This window comes from Podarcis pityusensis (assembly GCF_964106645.2).
Source record: "Podarcis pityusensis genome assembly, chromosome: 7".
NCBI classification, from domain to species: Eukaryota; Metazoa; Chordata; class Lepidosauria; order Squamata; family Lacertidae; genus Podarcis; species Podarcis pityusensis.
The window spans coordinates 29,177,732-29,198,074 of record NC_138031.1 but is presented as its reverse complement, the minus strand read 5'-3'; the positions used below and the strand labels follow the sequence as shown (position 1 = coordinate 29,198,074).

General features: G+C 39.8%; 1 protein-coding gene across 4 annotated transcripts in view; it reads left to right on the top strand.

Annotated features, from left to right (window-relative positions):
* The first annotated feature begins 4,676 nt into the window (after positions 1-4,676).
* The window catches only part of RALYL (RALY RNA binding protein like), a 264,746-nt gene continuing 249,079 nt past the window's right edge, over positions 4,677-20,343 (top strand). The window contains exon 1 of one of the 4 annotated variants that reach the window (XM_081013603.1): positions 4,677-5,679. The gene's annotated coding sequence lies outside the window, so the exon portion shown is untranslated. Of the gene's footprint in view, positions 5,680-6,381; positions 6,874-7,094; positions 7,582-20,343 lie in introns of those variants that run through there. The other 3 variants (XM_081013600.1, XM_081013601.1, XM_081013602.1) reach the window with 3 other exon arrangements.

Here is a 20,343-nt window from a genome sequence, read left to right as displayed (position 1 = left end):
TGTTCAGGAGCATGTCAGAAACGGTTTATACATGCTATTTGAACTTCAGCAAAAGTTCCATTTCAGAACTTACATCTGACAATTTTATACCTGTCTTGCAGAATTATGCCCCCACTATTGAACAGTCACCCCATATGAGTAGATGAGGTGATATCTGTATTGTAATGGATGCATAGGGCTGTGGTTTTTTGTGGTGGTTTTTAAAAAACCCTAGTGACATTTCAGTTAGATTTCTCAAAGATAAAAAATAAACTTCAGCTTCATGGACACTAGGCTGCTGGTTCTGAATTTCATGAAAATGTTAAGAAGTCATCTAAAAACGTCTAGAATTCTGAATTTTTATCACAAAGCCTCAGTGGCATAAATTTCACATAGGATTATAAATATGTAAATTATAGAAGGATAGCTCATTTACTTATATATTCTGTAAAATTGGCAGCAAAAATGGCTCTCACTCTTACTGGGGGCCAATCTATTTCGTTATTTGTGCTTGCTTCCTTTCCTGCAGCCAAGTGACTGCCTTGTTGACTTATACAAGTGTGTGTGTGTGTGTGTGTGCGCGCGCGCGCACACACACACACACACACACACACATACACAGAGAGACACAGAGACACATTTTGCCTGCATACCCCTAGGAAGACATAATCTGTCTTTCAAATAAGAAGTTCTAGAGCTTCAATGAAGAAATATTGCAATTCTATATAGGGTCCTAGACAGTGTCTCAAAATGGAGTGCTTTTTAAAAAAACGTTTTGACAACATTAAAAGAAACCTGCATCTGCAATTTTTAGTGGCTGTTGTGAAAGGGATCTAAAGTGTTTTGCCTATTCAATAAGCATTGTACTCATTTTAATTGGCTTTGTTTGTTCTTACGAACATCAGTGCAGAATCACACCTGATTGGTTATATAAAATGTGGATATTATCTCATTTGCTATATAATCCCAATTAGTTGGGAATGTGATTAATCCAGGAAGAAAACACAATAATTGGAAGCGGGAGAAGAGTGCAGAAACAGAAGAAAATAAGGATAACAATGTTAGCAAAAAATAATTATCACATTTGAGGAATGATGGGAAATATTTCTGACATACAAAAGCACTACTTTTGAAAAGATTTGGGACACACATTCACAATTTAATTTATTTTTTTTACAAGGAGGCATTTCTTCCTATATACATAAAAATGTAAAGCTGTCATTGCACAGCCTTCAGTAGAGGATATGTAGTGCTGCATCACAATCCTGGATTTGCATGAAATCAGCTTGGAGTAGAGGAGCAAAAGAGAAGGCAGGTTGCACAACACCAGTGGCCATGGCATGGGAATAAGAAGGGAGGGACATTGAAAGAGGAAAAGTGGTGGTTTTAAAAAGCAGGTGTTTCAGTAAAGCAGGGATGGAGGGGCACAGAGAAAAATTGTGGTTTTAAACAACAGCAGAGGTTTGAGAAGAGTGAGCAGGAAGAACAAGTGGCCGATTATAAAAAAAAGATTTTATATATGCAGTGCCATGGTATGTGTGTTATCTAGTCTGAGAACTCAATCTTGGAACTAAGTCTACATGTTGACCTAATTTTAAAACATCTGCCTGCCTGCCCGCTCGTCTGCCCGTCCATCCATCCATCCATCCTTTGTTTCCCCTGCCATTCTTGCCTGGTGAAGAATTCTGGAGAACTTCAAAACTTTCCACAATTTTGTATAATTTTGATTAGCCCAACTGTGAATTTGAGAGTTGCTTTTTTTTAATCTTGTAGACCAACATTGCCCACCTTTGCTTTTTATGAATCTATTCAGAAGTCTACCATTCAGGTTACTTTGGAAACCTATCTTCTCACAGCTCTACCCAGGTGTTGAACAAGGTTAAGAGATTGGAAGTTCCCAGGTTGTGAAGAAGCTGAAGCTGGCATGAACTTGAGTTAGGTGTGAGACATTTCAGTTATTTGAATGTGGGCTATTCATATAAGTGGCATAAGCCTGAATTGCATGCTTGAGGAGGAAATGAAAACAGAGATGTTTTGCAAACAAAAACCATACCCATAAAGTTCTCTATTTTATTTTTAAACTTGTTTATGTGTGGATGCCATTTTAGGAAAGTTATCACTGTCATAGATCAATGAATGAGATATACACCATAACTGAGTAGTTTTGCTAGTATGGAGAAGGAAACATGTCACGAAATCAATAAAGAACAACTCATGAGAAATACCCATGTTAGATGTTACCTGTCAGTTCACCAGATTTCTATAGTTAAAAGTTAATGTGCTGTGTTACAGAAACTTGGAATCAGTTTACTGAAACAAGTCCACCTTATGTGCTGTAATTTCATGGAATATTTACGAACATTCTAGCTGCTCAGTGGTTAGCACAAAAGCCCAGAGACAGAAAGTGTGAGTTTATACTGTCAGATGGAGATGAGATCCGAACAGAGAATAAAAAAATAGAATATGTGTATTTTCAAAGGCTTCCACTTCTACATTCATATAGAAGCCTCATGATGCATGGCTTGCTTATGAACCTACAACAACTATATTTCAAAAAAGAAATATCTGGGACTGTTCACTGGCAATGTTCAATGTGCATGGAAACGTATTTCTACAGATCTTAAAGAAGCATTACATTCCACAGCTGCTCAGTGCCTTTTGACCTATGCTGGGCAGTTTACTTGCCAGACCATCAGCCTTAGCTCCACACTGTGGACTTCACCTTTTGAATAACAAATAGGAAAGCACTGTCCTTTGTATGATTTCTTGTGGACCAGCATTACTCTCTCATAACTTTACCAGTTGGCCCAAACCATTAGAAACTTGCAAATTCATCTCTTCAGCTCTCAACTGTCTTAACCAGGTTGAGAAATGGTAGTCGCTTGCTGTCATTTCTAACGCTTGTTCTCCAAAAGAACAAAACACAGTGTTATCTCCAGATTTTTAAATAAGCCTTCAACAAAGCCGTTTCTAAGTCTCTGTCTGTCTATCCATACATACACACATGGTGTCAGAATATTATCTTTACCTAGTTACATTGCATCGAATAGAAACAATTTCAGAACGACCAAAGGTACAATCTTGCAGCTGTGACAGTGGACTACATGAACATCTGCAGTTAGAAAGCTATTATGAGGCAATAGGCATAAGGTGGGTTTGGATGTGCCTAAATGTAGAGTACCAAGTTGAAGCTGTGTCCCCAAGGAACTGGAACAGCAGAGCTGTTCGGCTGTGAGGTGCATCAGGCACTGCATGATGCTATACCATTCCTGGCCACATTTCTTACGGGCTCACATTTGGCACACTTTTGGAATCTGCATTCACAGTTGATGAATGTTTCTGGGAAGATACATCAGAAGAGAAACTTCAGTGTTCTGTGGTTGAATCCCTGAAGGTTTCTTATTTAGGTTTCTGCTTCTTGCTCTGTAATTAGTGCCCTAGCCATGCAGAGGTGGATGCATTCACAATTACCAGCTACAGCAGAGCTTTCCAAACTATGTGTCGGCAGCAGTGTGTAGGTGTGTTGCGCGAATGCTCCCTGTACTCCTTCCACGTTTAACCTACAGTTTGCTAGTAAAACTGAATTACTGGGTTGCGAAATGATGCATGTCTAAAAAGTGTGTCACCAACAAGAAAAGATTGGAAAGCTCTAAGGTATAGAATTGTGGTGCAAGACTGCAATCTTCTTCTTATAAACATTTGTAGCAAAATTCCTATTAATTATTATGCAGCAGGATTGCAGGATATGCAAATACATATTTCAAGTTATAAGTATTCTAGATGCTAAATTGTATAAAAACCCAAAACATCATTCCTATATAGATGTGTGTATAGAATAACATTGCTATTCCAAAAAATACATACTTTTTAAAAAAATGGGGTGGGGAGATATAGCAGTTTCATATCAAGACACACAAATGCATGTCACTGATATTATTTTATTGAGTATGTTCTCCCACTGACTGAAGCTATTAACATATTTAATATTGTATTATGGTTTTAAATATTACATTATAAAGCTATATTTTTCCATGCACTACTTGGTGCTAACAGGCATATGAGGTAGACATCTAACAGATTCACATCCATAGCATGATGCAAATTAGGTTTTTGTCATATATATTAGAATACCACATAGTTCTGCTATTAGTCATTTTGCTGCTTTCAATATAATAGCATTTGCTGATTTCTAGAAGGTTTACATATCCATAAGGATACCTTGATATGTATCACTTTATGCACACCTATTTATTATAAAGTGTAGCACACTGCTGTTGATTTCCAAACTCAGTTGATAAGTAAGCAGCTGGGAGCAGTGCAAAAAGCCATAACAAATCTACAAAAAGAGGAAACTAACTACTTTTGTTAGTACACATTTTGAACTCCAATAATAAAGCATTAAGCAGCACTGGGTAGAGAGATGAAGCTGCTATTATTTACCGTCATTTTCTAGGGAGAATGGGGATTTTAAAAATGTGGGGAATGTGGAATTGAAGTAAAAAAGATTTAATTTAAGCTAAAAAGTTTGTGAAGTACTTATCTACATGGGAGCAGATGAATTAGGAATGTAACTGAATAATTTACAAACACTAAAAATAATTACATTGGAATATGATGAGAACCAACCAAAATGATGTAATCAGTCCATTGTTGAGCATGATAACGGCTGATTATGTAAGAGAGTAATTTTATTGAATAATGATTTAACTGTATGCTATAATTTTCAAGCATTATGAATGTTTCATGTGTACTATGTCACCCCTGTAGGAAGTAATTAAAATTGTATCTATCAATGAGAAGAACTTTTTAAAGCAAGCTGGCATCCCCAATCATCAATAGATTTACCTACAATTCCTATTGAATTTAATGGCACTTTTACGTACGGTAAGTGTTGCTAAAATTGCAGCTTAGTGGTCTTACAGCCGTCATAAATATACATATATTTGGAAATAGTCACTGAGCTCACAATGAGATTTGCTTCCTCGTAAATTTGTTTAGGATTGCTGCCATAATCCCATCAGCTGCTGCAACTGGCACTGAATTTTGCCCCAGCACTGCTGAAGCACATGGCATCGATCCCGTGGCACATCTTGCAGCAACAACTTTGCACATCGCTCCTTTCCAAAGTTCTTTGACATGTGTACAACCCGAGACAAATGCGGGCGTTGGTCAGGAAGAGAGAAGATGCTTACCAATATTTTCAGCACCACTGTTTTCCCCCCCTCCCCACCCGCTCCAAGCTCCAGACCCTAGATTTCAATGTGGACACTTGCCTTTACTCAGAGCATGTGCAGAGTGCATGTCCCTCAGTGTTACCAGCTGCATGTGTGGTTGACGAGGAGGTGGGGCTTCCAAAGCTGCAGAAGACGCTGCATTGAACCCTCCTCATCCCTTTCAGCTGGTGCTTTTGATGCACTACTAGCACATCCAAACCCATTCCCCAAAGCCGCTCCCTCTAGGTCCCGAGCCAAACTTCCGGGCGGGCGGGAAGCGGCTCTCCTCTTTTGATCTCGCCGGGGCGCGAGGAGCAGCAGCAGCAGCAGCAGCAGCAGCAGCAATATTTCAAATTCCTCACAAGCAGTAGAGAGGAAGGCGCTCAACGCCATGGACGTAAGAGCTGCCCTCCTCCGCTGAGGGAAGCGGAGCCATGATGACGTGAGACTGGAAACGGAAAGCGAGACCCCAAAGCAAGTCTGAAAGGTGTATTATTGTGGTGTGACGTTGGTTGGTGCCCAATTCATCTCTCTTTCCCTCACACACAGCGTAACTATGAAGAAACCCTTTTCGTGTGTGTTTGTGTTTTTTGTGTGTGCTGTTCCCTCCGGAATTTGTCCTGGCTGAGGCGGGGACAGCGAGCGCGGAGGGACAGGAGTAACTTTTGAGGGGAAGTGGCGGCGGCAAGTTGTGGCTTTTTGTGTGCGGGCGCGCGCGCGCGCTTTCGCCTACGTTTGTCTGTCACACTCATATATATACACACACAAAGAGAAAGAGAAGCAGAGCAGCTGCTTCCTCACGTCCGTGAGGAAACTCGCTTTCTCTCTCTCGCCCCTCTCGCCCCCCCCCACCCGCCTCGCGCTGCTTTTCGCGCCTCCCTCCCCACAGGCGGCTCTTCCTCTCCGCGCGCCCGCCCGCCCGCGCGCGTGCGCTTGCCTAGTGCGGCGCGTGGGGCACCTGCTTGTCTGGGCTGCTGTTTGCCGCTGCCGCCAGCGCCACGCAGGGCTGCCGAAGCTAAGAGCTGCTGCTCCTGCTCGCTGCCGCCGCCTCCTCCTCCTCCTCCTTACTGCCGGTTCCAGTTCCTTCCTCCGCTGGCGCCGCTAGTGTTGCTGCCGCTGCCGCTGCCGCTGCTGCCGTGCGAGCGAGTTGGGCTCCTCCGGTGGGGTTTGCCCCTTCCCCGCCTGCTCCTTCCCCCCCACCCCCTTTTGCCTGCGAGTCAGCCTGGCTCCGAATCACGTGGCAATTGCCTGAGGCTGAGACTAAAAAGGGGGAGGAATAAAAAAAAAGGGGGGGAGAGAGAGAGAGCAAAAAGCGCCTCATTCCTTCTTCCACCGCCATACTGTATTTTATAGTAACTCGCATTTTTATTCCTTCCTTTTACTCCCGCTCGGTGAGTACCTTTCCGCTGACATTCTTGTCCTCCTTTTTCGTCCTGTTTTTGTTTTTTCCTCTCTCTTCCTTTTTTTTTGTTTTTGTTTTTGCTGCTTTTTTATTTTTTAACCTCTTTGTTTTCATGGATTTGATCCTTTTTCTGATGACAAGTTTTTTTTTTCTTAGCATGCGATGGTTTACTAAACTGGGAGCAAAAGGTGTTGCTGGAACTGGAAGTCACTGGGAGCCTAAAGAGGAAAGGAGAAAGAGAGCGAGCGAGAGAAATAGACTTGCCAGTCCAGCAATAACGTAAATGCAGATAAATTATACGTATTTATACATATGCAACTGGTTTTGTTGTGAGAAAGAAAGAAAGAAAAGCGATGTGAATTATGATGCATTTTTTTTATTAAAAAAAAAAACCAAAGAGGTGAGAAATGGGCATGTTACTTAAACTCTGTTTTGCAGAGATTTTTGATGATGTTGTTTTGGTTTTTTTATTTTTTGTATATATATGAGATTTGAAAATGCATTTTACAGCAGTGTTTACAAAGAGTTTGTAATCTTGCAATACTGGTGCAAGCCACTAAGCAAGATATTAATTTTGTTAAATGGTTTTTGTTTTTCGTTTTGTTTCCTTTTTTTGGACACCCGGTTGCAATCAGCCGTTTTTCTTCTTTTTCTGTTTTTGGTGCCCGGTTATAATGTGAAACTTTTCTTGCAGCTTGGTACTGTTGATCATTTTTAAATACACCCCCACTTCCCTTAAAAAAATACTATATTGCAAAAAAGAGAGAAAAAGCCAAAGATAATTCCTTTCCAAAATTTCACTTTTTTATTCTTTTATACCGAGATAATGTTATGATGATTATCATAATGTTGATAGATATACACATATATACAAATAAGTACATTTTCAAATGATGGCAGTGGAAGGTTTTCCTGGAGAATGAAGTGCGGTTTGGTTTCCTTGTCAACGGAAGATGAAGTGAACAACTGAACATCTCCCCAGTGCAGGTACTTTAGCTCCTTGTAGGCGTTTCCACTCTTTGTAAATTACATTACCGAGATCCCCCCTCCCTCTCTCCCCAAATAAGATCTCTTGAGCCTTAGCTGCAGAGCTGTAAGTGATGAAATGAAGATGAAGCTAGGTATTCTTTTGCTGTTTGAATAGATACAAAACTGTACTAATTGTGCACAGGTCATTGCATGGTTTGTGTGCATAAAGGGAGCTTACCTGAGTGGAACCCGTGAGAGACATCTCACAGGCAGGGACTCTTTGATGGGGTTAAGGAACTGACAATGCCAGGACTTGATAGAGAGAAAGATGTTGGGGTTTTGTTATTGCCCACTAGGTGTTTGAGACAGACACAGCAGCAGCAGCATCCCTCTGAAGCTTGTTACCTTATCAGGCTTGAGCCTGAGACATTTTTTGCAACCAGATACACCACACACAAACACACATGCACACCTCACCCCCCCCTTATTTCCAACATCTGTCTTCCTCCTTAACAATGCCTAAATAATGCACTGTGTCTCCTACCTATCAGTTTTCAGTTATATGGACAAAGATTTGACTATAAGAAAACAGTTGGTATTTGTTTTCATTTTGGTTTAATGATTATTGGTGTTGTTGACCTCCAGTGCCTGGGAAATAGTTGCCTTCCATCCTAATTCATGATTTGGGCAAGAAATGGATTGCTTTGTTTGCCATGCTGTTAATCACTGAATAGTGATAGATGGTGATTTTAAAAGAGTGTAAATGAAGATGCAGTTTGAAATTTTTTCCTCCTTCCCCTATCCCACCAAGCTTTATTTGAGTAGTTCAATATGTGGTCAGAGTTAGATGTTTTGCATGTTTGCTGTTCTGTGTGGTTAATACTTTAAAATGGTAATGTTTAGATTACATGGGCACATACTTTGTGGTTTCTTTAACACAGCCAGGCACAACAAGTGTGCGGTGGTATATTTTCATGTTTTTAACCAAACTTAGGTTGGAGAGAAAGCCGTTCCTACATCTTATCTAAAATTTAATTTGAAATGCTTTGCACATGCATATGGTAATGATGGAAAAAGTTTGTTCTTGCATAATCTGCAGTGCTAAGGTTGTTGGGATGTGGAAAACCAAATTAAATCAACTGAGTAATGCTGTATAGAAAAGCAGAGACTGCAGAGACTGAAGACATGCATTTTCCAGTAGTATGCAATAAATTTCATGCAACTGACCCAGCAAGACTTCTCAAGAGATACTTGTTTATCTAATTGATATGTGTAGCATTTAGCCGAAGGTGTTGACTGTACATCTCAAAGATAAACACATTTCTGTAGAAGCAAATGCAATTTTTTTTGAAAAATGAAACTTTGTTTCTGTGTAAATATGCTTAAAGCTACAATCCTATACACACTTTCTGGAAAGTAAGTCTTATTGAATTAAGTGGGGTTTACTTTTAAACAAACCTGCATAGGATCAGGTTGTACTATTGAAGTACCAATTTAACAACACACTACACCTTATTTTAAAATATATACTGAAAATATTAAGAAAAACAGTCTGAAAAACGTATGTTGGTCCCATCAGTTTCAACTGAATGTATATTCAGGATCCGGGCTATATGTGGAGAAGATAAGTTGCTTGTTTGGAATAGTTACTGTCTTTGCTGATCATTTTGAAAAGCATTATTTTAAAATGTTTAGGCTTCTAAATCGATTGGTCACGGGCTGAGAAACCTTTTCATTTAGCCACCATTGTTTCAGAGATGGTTTCATTTTTGATATTTTAAAGATGCTTTTACCAAACAAAGCAGACTTGCCTTGCCTTGCTTTGTAAGATAATGCAGATGTGTTACCTCAGTGATTTTAAAGAATGCCACTTCACTAGGTGCCATATCTTTGTGCTTTTTCATATAAAATTAATTCCGAACACTTTCTGATGCATGTGGGAACTAATAAAACTTTATGTCAGATGCAGTGTTTTAAGAGGAAACATTCCACATTATGAGTATATTCTTAAGTGATTTTTCAGAGTTCTTCCATTTTCTTCTAGGTGAGTAATCGTTGAAGGTCCTCTGGAATATTCTGAATGTAATGAAGAATATGTGTGTAGTGTTTTCAAAACTTGAGCCAAATATTGTAGAGTTTTGGAGAATTGCCATTTTGAGATGCGTGCATAGAGTATAAGTAATATTTGGCAGCCAGGTGCAGCCAGATCCTAATTATGTTTACACAGAAGCAAGTCCCTTTTATTTCAGTGAACTTTGTCTCCAGTAGTAGCCTGGTCCTATGCAGAATTAAGCATGTGTAAATATGTGTTGGATTGGACCCTCAGGTGTGTTTTGGAATGCAACCTCATCCCTTTTATTTATCAGTGTGCATGTCTTAGCTGATTGAATTTAATGCTGTCGGAAACTGAGTTTTCTCAACGAAGTGACTGCAAGTCTGAAAATCTAGAGATATCAGTGCTTCTACTATTTGAAGCAACAGATTTGTAAATTATAAATTCAGAATATTTTATAATGGATGCATACAAGATTGTGTACCCATAATAACGTTTGAAAGTGGCAAAGTAATTGAAATACAATTTAAATATCTCAGTTTTCTTCAAAGGAAGACAATCTTATTTTGCGTAGCTCTCTAACAGAATATGTTTGTTGTGAAGTCCAACTTCACTATTATCTGGGACTAAATCTGCTCAGTTAAGGGCTTGTCTCAAGAAGCTGCTAAGTGCCCCCATTTGATAAGAGCACTGTGTTTTTGCACTGATATAGACAGAGATGCACAGGAAAGGATCTCTTAATGTTTCTGTTTTGGATGTTTGTTTATGGTTGCAGCTTGCCCTTTGAATTGGTGTAAGGATCTTAAGCATCCTTATCTGGAAGTAAGACAATGTGTGCTTAGAGACTTACTTCCAAATAAACATGTTAGGATAGTTCTGCATGATGGTAGCTTGCATACAGTACATTCGATAGATCTAGTTTATTCTCACAGCTTGATCCAATGCATGTTAGTTCCAATGAATTCAGTAGAAATTAGTCTTAAATAAGTATGCATAGACTACAGCCTTAGTATAGAAGGGCTTTGAGTAATATACTTGCACTTCAGCTAGTGAAAAATGCTGCAGCCCTGATGTTGGTTGGGGCAAGGTGCTCAGAGTATATTACTCCAATATAATATTAGCTCTACAGTGGTACCTTGGTTTACGAACTTAATCCATTCTGGAAGTCAGTTCTCAAACTGAAACCATTCTTAAACCGAGGCACACTTTATCTGATGAGGTCTCCCGCTGCTGGTGCCCTTCCACCGTTCGGATTCTGTTCTTAGACCGAGGTTAAGTTCGCAAACCAGGACACTACTTCCGGTTTTGCCAAGTTCGTAAACTGAATCGTTCGTAAACAGGGCTGTTCTTTCCAATTCAAAGTGCTGCTTATGACGTTTATTGCAGTTAATGGTTGGGGACCAGGTTACTTGAAGAACAACCCGCATCCATGTAAACCTGGCTGGACTTTAAGATTGGCCTAGAGGGCCTGCTTGTGGATCCATCAGTAGCTACAACTAAATTTTGGCGGTGGAACTCTCCATTATTGGAGAGCTGAATTCAACATTCTCCTTGATTTCTCTTAGACAAAACATAAATATTTTTATTTTCCAGTTAGCGTTGGTTAAGCCAAGCAGGTATGCCGTACCACAAATGAGGGGGCTGGTTCTGTTGTTCTATATGGTCTTATCATTGACTGCCTGGTTGTTTTTATTCCACGAGTTAAGTATTGTATTGCTTTGTGTTGTGGATATTAATGTGACTTTTTTTTTTTTTTTAACTTTAAGCTGCTTTGGGAGGATCAAAATCCTGAAAAGCTGCACCTAAATTGCTAAATAAACTAAATAAACAAAATATACCTCTGTAACTTTATGTACATTTTATAACAGTAGTGCTCTATATCTTTGATTGGGTTGCATCAGAGATTTGCAGAGCTCAGAGGAGATCCCCTTTCTCCATCCATGGAAGAACCTATGGTAAATACATTTGAATTTACATTTGACTCATTGAGGTTCTCCCCCCCCCCCCTATTATCTGTTCCTTTTTTCCTGCTAGCATGTCATGATTCAGTTTTCCTTACACAGCAGTGTGACAGGCTTTGATCAGAATCCATCCATGACACCAGTCTGTTTTTATGGAAACTGAAGTCCCTAGGCTGTGTTTGGGCATTTACTTCATCTGCTCTGATTACTTTGTCATAATGCAAGTTATGACATAATGGGCATGCAGTCTTCAGTTGTCTTGCATTCTTCTGAGCTAAGGCAAATCTCTTTTTTTGGGGGGGGGGGGGAATTACATTGCAATGGAGACCCATGCATAATTCTGAATTCTGAATGTGTGTAAGCATTGTTCATATAATTTGTCACCTTGCCTCTGACAAATCAGAAATTCAAATTTTAGCCTTCCAGAGCATGCAGTGACAGGGCAGTCAGTCATGTGTTACACCAATTTACAAAGTCAGGCTTCACATATATATATCAAATGTTTTAAGAAACTGCAAGAAGGGTTGATTGCATTAATGAACCCCCTCAGTTTAATGCCATTACTACAATACTCAAACTCATATATATAATAGTCTGTGGTGCAGTTGTTCTGGAAAATTTTGAAGTGGAAAATTCAAAATGGACATATGATTTAGCATGTTTAGATGCCTTACATTTAGTAAAAAAAAATAGCAAAATTATATCATGTTAGTTTTACAGTGATACCTCGGGTTACAGACGCTTCAGGTTACAGACTCCGCTAACCCAGAAATAGTACCTCGGGTTAAGAACTTTGCTTCAGGATGAGAACAGAAATCACGCGGCGGTGGTATGTCAGCAGCGGGAGGCCCCATTAGCTAAAGTGGTGCCTCAGGTTAAGAACAGTTTCAGGTTAAGAACAGACCTCCAGAACGAATTAAGTTCCTAACCCGAGGTACCAGTTTATATGCTGTATAAATACAAGAAGTTATTCCAGTAGTCAAAAGTAGTTGGAACTGAAATAGCTATTTGCAGCAGTAGGGATAGGGTCCAATAAAGTGCACACAAAACAATCCTGTACATGTTTACTCAGAAGTAAGTCCCCCTGTACTGCATAGGATTTACTTCCTAGTGCGTGTGTTAAGGATTGTAGCCAGGCAGAGCACTCCAAACTCACTTTGTAGCAGGTTGGATGGTGATGGTGGATTGGGTAAAGGTGTCACCGCGCCCAGCGTGGGGCTTCCTTTTCTACCTGCCAAACATGTATACAGACAGAAGTGCTGCCAGGGGGATCCCCACCAGCAGAAGCCCTCAAAACGGTGTTCTGGAGGCAGTGAGGGGGAGGCCTGATTGCACAGCGATTATCCTTTCCCCCATCCTGGCCATTGTGTGTGGTTGAGCTACAGAGGCAACTGTGGTCCCTCTCCTCTGTAAAGCACTGCTGGTCAGTGACTGGGACTTGGATTGTGGCTTGCTTCTTGCATTCAAACAACTTCTAAGGATTTCTTGGAAATCATTTTTTGTTGGAATGTTCTAAACATTCTAAAATATGGCAATACCATTCTCTATTGGTACATTATATTTTAAGGGGGAGGAATCAATGCCCTGAAAACACTTGAATCTACTATTTTTAGCTTCTCTGAAGATCAGTGCAAATATGTGCTGTCTAGGGATAGTCACCTGAAAAAAAAGTTAATTGCAACTTTGAGTTGACTAGTATTATATCACTTCCAGTTGCTCTGTTTGATTTGTATTGGCTTAGTGAGATGTGTATGAGAAGGAAGGAGCTACTGTTAGCCTTTGGCTCATATATCCCCACTCTCCCCACTCATAGAGGAGGAATTTGGCAGCTTTTTAAAAAAGAAATGTGTGCTGTGTTATCCACACAGGGATCCAGGTTTATAACAAACCCTGGTTAGTTTAATAAGCCAGCTTCAGAAACAATGGTTTGAAGTACTCTTACTTTGAAACCGACAATCGTTTGTTATAAGTTACAATTCCAGGTCCAGATAGTCTAGCTAGCTGAGATTCAAGGGAGGCTGGGGTGCAGGGGTTGGGAGAGGGTGTTAACAAAGTCCTGCTCCTGGACACATGAAGTGGTGAAGAGTGTAGAAACTTCTGGTGCACAGCAGGCCCTTTCTGGTTGTACATGTCTTGGCAGATCATGGTTTAGTAGTGTGATGTGTTAGCCAGCAATGCCATCTTGATAGTATGAAGTAGTGTAGATAAATAAAAGTATTGGTACCTGAAGTTTCATTTAAATTATATTTTGACATATATACATTTTTGGCTTGAACAATTGTTGATGCTATCTTTTGTGGAGACTAAATAACAGCCATGTTTTCCTACAATATACTATACAAAATTATTTCATTAAGCCTAATTACATGTTAATCTAAGAAATGTTTAAAAATTGAGGTAGCAGTTTAATGCTTTCTTTTCTTTCCCGTTCGTAGAGGAAAAAGATTGAATAATTTTAAAACTTGATTATTTTCCTAAATAAATAAAGTAAAAATAAATGGATTAATGTTATTAATTAAGCATCCTGTGCCCTCCCCCACACCGGCTTTATGAATGTAGTACTGCCACCTGGTCAGCATTCATTTTTCAATATTTTAGTGGTAGGGCTTCTCCTGGAGTCACCTGAAATCTCACGTGAAAGATGTGGGTTCCTTACTTTAGTCCTGTCACTGTTCTCTCTTTGTCTCCAAAGAATCCCTTGGAAAGTGGTATGACATATCTTCCCATGCCAATAAGTCCACTGTACAGTAGAACAGGGGTGTGGAGCCTTGGATCCTCAAAAATGTTGCAAAAATCAGCTCCCATAATTGCTGACCATTTGTCATGCTGGCTGGGGCTGGAGGGCCCCATCTGGAAGGCCGCTGATTCTCCATCCTATCAGCAGAACAAAGCGGTATTTAATAACATGTAGTTCAGCCACCTGAATAGGTGACTCTGTACAGTGGTACCTTGGGTTACAAACACCTTGGGTTACAGACTCCGCTAACCCGGAAGTAGTACCTTGGGTTAAGAACTTTGCCCCAGGATGAGAACAGAAATTGCGTGGCAGCGGCAGTGGGAGGCCCCATTAGCTAAAGTGGTACCTCAGGTTAAGAACGGTTTCAAGTTAAGAACGAACCTCTGGAATGAATTAAGTTTGTAACCAGAGGAACCACTGTAGTTACCATGAAAGCCTGAATAATACCTTTATTCATTTGGATATGGGGAAAATTTTCCCTTTGTCATCACTAATAAGGGTAAATAAACTTCCTTGGTGTGAAGTACAGAAGGATGCTCAAGTGTACAGTTTTAGTTAAACTCTATGGGAAAGGCTATCATTCAGTGGTAGAGCACATGCTTTGGATGCAGAATGCCCCAGGTGCAATCACCATCACCTCCAGGGCGGGCTGGGACACACCCCTGTCTGAAGTTCTAGACAGCTGGTGCCAGCCAGTTTAGTAGACATACTGAGTTAGGTGGACTAATAATCTAACTCAGGATAAGACAGCTTTTTATGTTATGATTACCCATTCTAAAACTTGTATCACAGTACTGGACAAGGTAAATTTCCAAAAGTATGGAGGAAAGGAAAGACCAGTGAGCTGGCCAGGAAGTGCTCAATGGACCTGGTGTGGGTTGAGGACTGAAAATCACAGTGCATCTTTCAAATTCTTCAGAGCATTACTACTACTATTCCATACTCTCATGGTTCCAAGTTGCTATTTTGTGTTTGTATAAGTCTTAATTGTGCACTTTTCTCTCATCATGTTTGTTTGTAAATATATGAATGACTTGCATTTCTGTAGTTTAGAGCCAAAATTGACATTGTATCTGGTTGCACATACCTCCAATATTTGCTGCTTCTTGTTGTTTTTGACATGCAAAGCAGTCAACTTCAGGAGAAGGGCTGCTTTAGTCTTTTCATTCAGGCTGTTTTACTGCTCAATAGCCCTTCACTGTGGAGCTTGGGGTTCCCATATCTTTTTGCTTCTGGGGGGGGGGGCAACAGAACACAGTATTTTAAGCAGGAAAATGGTATGAGAGATTGATTTAAGCAGCCCCTGTGTCCTGCTGGTTCTCTGTTCAAGCTGTCACCAACCACAGCTGCTTTTCCTTAAAACAAATACATCAGAACAAAGTTACATGCAACTTACCATTCCAAGAGAAATGCTTAATGCCACTGTGTTTTGATTTGTTTTTTCCAGTTTGTGTTGATCTGGTCTGTAGATCAGATTATTTCATTGCTGTAGAATTCAGGGTACATGATGTGACACTTTGCATAATAAAAAGTGATGGCCTAATTAGGGGATGGTCACGCTTAGCTAACCAAGTGATGTATTATTAAGTTCAGCATAGGCTAGCAAAAGGGAACAATAGGCCAGCAAATAGCATTCATATTTCATTGGAGGGCCACTTACAGCTTGCTTTTATCTAGATTTTTTTCATGGTCATACATTTTGGTGATAATGAGACTGCATGATTCAGGACCAATAAAAGGCATGTATTTTATCAAAATCACATTTGAATTTGCTTTAAAAGCAAAAGAGAGTTCAATGTGGGCAGACTTGTCACTAGCACATTAATGTCACAGGAGGCCAGGAATGTCTGCCTATCTCACAGCTTTCAAGCATTGACTTGCAAGGTAAAAAAGAAAAGAAAAGAGTTTTTGAATACCTGTGTGGTAGTGATTCTTATTGCTTATGTTTCTTTAAAGCATTTAAATTTATGTTTTCAGACCTGTCTTTTTGGATATTTTCTTTCACAGCACTGTTTCATTCCAGAGCTGTTTCATATTTTGGCTGCAGTCCTACACATATTTACCTGTGTCAGCTGTGTTAAACAAAGGGGGACCTATTTCCTAGTAAACATGCACAGGAGTGTACTATTAGAATAGTAGAATGTTTGCACCATACAGAGCACTCCTTTTATCTCAGCAATGGCACGGAATTAAATTTGAGAAAAATAATTTCATATTTTCAAAAAAGCTGTTTATAGAAGCCTTTCTAGTCAAACAGGGGCCGATCTCAAGACACGCTGTGCCTGCAGTTCTTATTGAACTTAATTTGTGTTATGACTGTTTATTGCCTTTTTAAAGAAATTATTCTGAAGTGTGTGGCTGGATGAGCATAATATTTGTGATGCTGCTTCAAGCTAAATGCATGAGTGATACAAAAATATGCAGATACCGTGCCAGATCTTATGTCACCCTAGAGCTCTTTCTTTTTATCTCTCCTAACTCATGGTGGTCAAAAAAGTATGAGATGGACTCAAAGAGGAGAAGGCAATTGCTTGGAGACATTCCTATATCATCGTTGTCACAGGCTAGGTCTTGTGTAAGTGCTTTTATTGGCTTAAGAGCAGAATGCAGAGACGCCCCCCCCCCCCAGTGTATATTAACAGCATATAGGAGTGTGCCCCCTCCACTTACTGAAAGTTGTAACAGACAGTGGGACTTGCTATTCTTTCTCCCCAACCCTAAACAGATTTACTTTTAAGCGAAGCAAGCTTTCTGGGAAGCGGAAGAATTTTGAAGGATGTATTATAACAACAACAACAACAACAACGATTTTATTTATACCCCGCCCTCCCCGGCCGAGACCAGTCTCAGGGCGGCTAACCAAATATATAATACATTAAAAACACAAAATCAAACGATTAGTTTAAAATACAATTCAAATCACATTTAAAATCAAAATAAAATTAAGTGGGAACCCATGAATCATAACCGTAGGGGTAAGGAATTAAAAGTTCACCAGGCCTGGCCACTTGTGCTGGTCCCATATGGGCCGATAGAAAGAGCCAAGGAGGCCGCTTATGTACAGGGTCCCATAGAAGGAAGGGACTGGGCTCAGACCAAAGGCCTGGCGGAACAGCTGCATCTTGCAGGCCCTGGGGAAAGATGTCAAATCCCGCAGGGCCCTGGTGTCTTGTGACAGAGCGTTCCACCAGACTGGGGCCATGTATCCTCTTCCAAGTAGCACAACTGTACTCCAGTCTTCCAGTCATTACTCCAATCCCTTTTATTTGGGCAAGACAAGTCTGTATATGAGGACACCAAACAATTGTGACTGTGTCATAATATTTTTAGTCTTTCTATCTACCTGGTGTTACTTTTGCCCTGCTTAGGTTGGCTATTTAGTTCCCATTCTTCCACCCAAGCCCTGACTTGTGTGACTTCCCTGCCTGAATGTACCTTTTGGTACGGCTTTTGTCTTTGGGACCCTCTTCTGCATGGAAAAAGCGACACAATGAAAGGGCTGGTGCTGTCCTTTTTTTATTGTAGTTACTTGTATGTTTTAAATATGTATTGAGTTGTAATTCTGTTCATGTTTACTTGTTTTTTAATAATAGGTTTTTTTCTATGTTTCCAGTGATTTTTGATTATATTTGTAAGCTGCCTAGAGTCTTGTTAGGGAAAAAGGTGGTGTAATAATAATAATAATAATAATAATAATAATAGGAACAACAACAGCAACAACAATATAAACACGATCCATTGCTTGCTCAATACATACATTCAGATAAATGTAACTAGATTGTTCATAACTATTATTATTAAAATCTGTTATCCGCCTTTCACCCTAGGGTCCCAGGGTGGGCTACAACAATTAAAACAACATCAAAAAAGCTTATACCAAGAACAAACTTAGTTGGTCTCTAAGGTGCTACTGGGCTTTTTATATATAGAGATAGAGTTTAAAACAACTTAAATTATAAAAAAATGTACATCTCAAGTGTCAAAAGACAGGGTAAAGAGGTATGTCTTCAGCATTTGCCAAAATGAAGATGCCAGATCCATCTCTGTGGGGAGGGAGTTGCAGAACCCAAGAGCTCCCACAGAGTGTGACCTCTCCCAGCCTCTCACCCCCTTCTCTTCCTGCCCCATGCACCGTACCAGATCAGCACAGGGGCTAGGCAGGGGGGGGGGTATTGAGAGAATCTCCCAGAACAGCACATGGTGGTAGGAGAAGGGTGCTCACACTGATTGAACGATCATAATAGTGCAACAATTTCTCCAACTACGTCAACTTTGAATGAATGACTTCTAACAAATACTCTATGCTAAGCATCACCATTTGAACTAGGTTACATCAAACATCACTTTAAATGATATTGAAGTAACAGAAGTTTCTGTTACAGATTCTCAGTCATATGAAGGACCGGTTGTGGGCTGATGGGTGTGATAGTTATTCTATATTTAAATTAATGCAGCTGGAAATGTTTCAGTCTCTATACATTCAGTCAAAAGTCTCATAAATACTTGTGAAAAGCCCAGTCAAGGAACTGCATTTGCAGTCACATAGTTAGGCTTTATGTTTACAATGTTAAGAGTTCACATAAGTAATTTTATAGTTTGATTGTTCATAGCCGAAGCATTTTTTATTAAGGAAATATAAAATTATTGGTAAATAAAAGGCACCCTTGTTTAAGAATTCATTTTCTGGTTACATGGTTTATACTTTATTTGCGGTTGAGAATTACAAGAAATTGGTAACAAAATTAAAGACAACCTTGGGCCGTTTCAGACAACCACTCTTGTGATTCTGGCTGCAAGGGAAAAATGCCTGTGACAAGTTAGTATTAATTTGAAGTTTGATGCCATATGCTAAAGCTAGCATGGATTGAATGTTAATGTTCAGTTGCAATTGTTTAATGGCACTATCATTTTATATTAGTATGAATATATAAATCATATCCTGCATCCCTCTTTAACTCACAGACCTTGGGCTGTATGCAGCATGCGACCCTGTACTGCAGTCTAACTGGGAAGAGCCACTAAAACATGATTTACAAAGCTGCTTAGCTACTAGGCTTGCATGTTTTGCTACATGTTACTCAGGGGATGGCCAGGGAGCTATGAATTAGACAGGCCTATTGTCTTAATGGAATTTCATTATGTCTCAAAAGTAATAAATGGAAATGGTTGAAATGATGGGCTTCTGCTGAATGTTTATATATGCAGTTCTGTGCAGTAGTTGATGTGTCTTATGGGGTTTAAACTTCTTATAGGGTCTAGACAAATTAATTGAAGATAAGGCTATCAAAACCTGCTAGCCGTCATGGCTCTGTACTATCTCTAGTATCGGAGAGGGTATGTCTCTGAATACCAGTTGCTGGGAATCACAGGTGGGGGAGAGTGCATTTGTGCTCATTCCTTCCTTCTGAACTAGACATGTGGTTGGCCACTGTGAGAACAGGATGCTAGGCTAGATGAACCTTTATTCTGAGATTCATTTTTTTTATACGAGTCGGGCTGATATCTCTACTGACTGTGCTGCTGTTAAATGTCAAGATGCTACATGCTGCCCAAAGTGATTTCAGTGGAGATGGTAATGAGCACCAGCAAGATAAAGTATAATATGACTAATAGAAGGCATTTGAATAGGCTGAATTGATTCTGAACAAAGCAGTATTTTCCCCCAGATCCTAAACTAAAGTGCAATCAGCATGCTATAATAACTCTGCTGAAAGAACCCACATCAACGGACCGAGAAATCTGATGATTAAGTAATGATAGATACTAAATGGTGCTCAGAATGCAAAGCGCAAAGTTAACTATTTCAGAACTCCAGTTCTTAGCTGCAATTAATGTACATATAATTAGAGTATTGACTACATCTAGAGTCTCTGCAGTTGATCCTTTTCTCCCAGTCAAAACTATTTTCTTTGGTTTTTAAAAATATTTTTATCGTTTGGATCAGACGGATTATTAAGGTCCCCCTCCTCTCAGTTGTGGTGATCAAGATTGGGGTCTTTTTGGTTGTTGTGCTTTCATGAAATAATTCT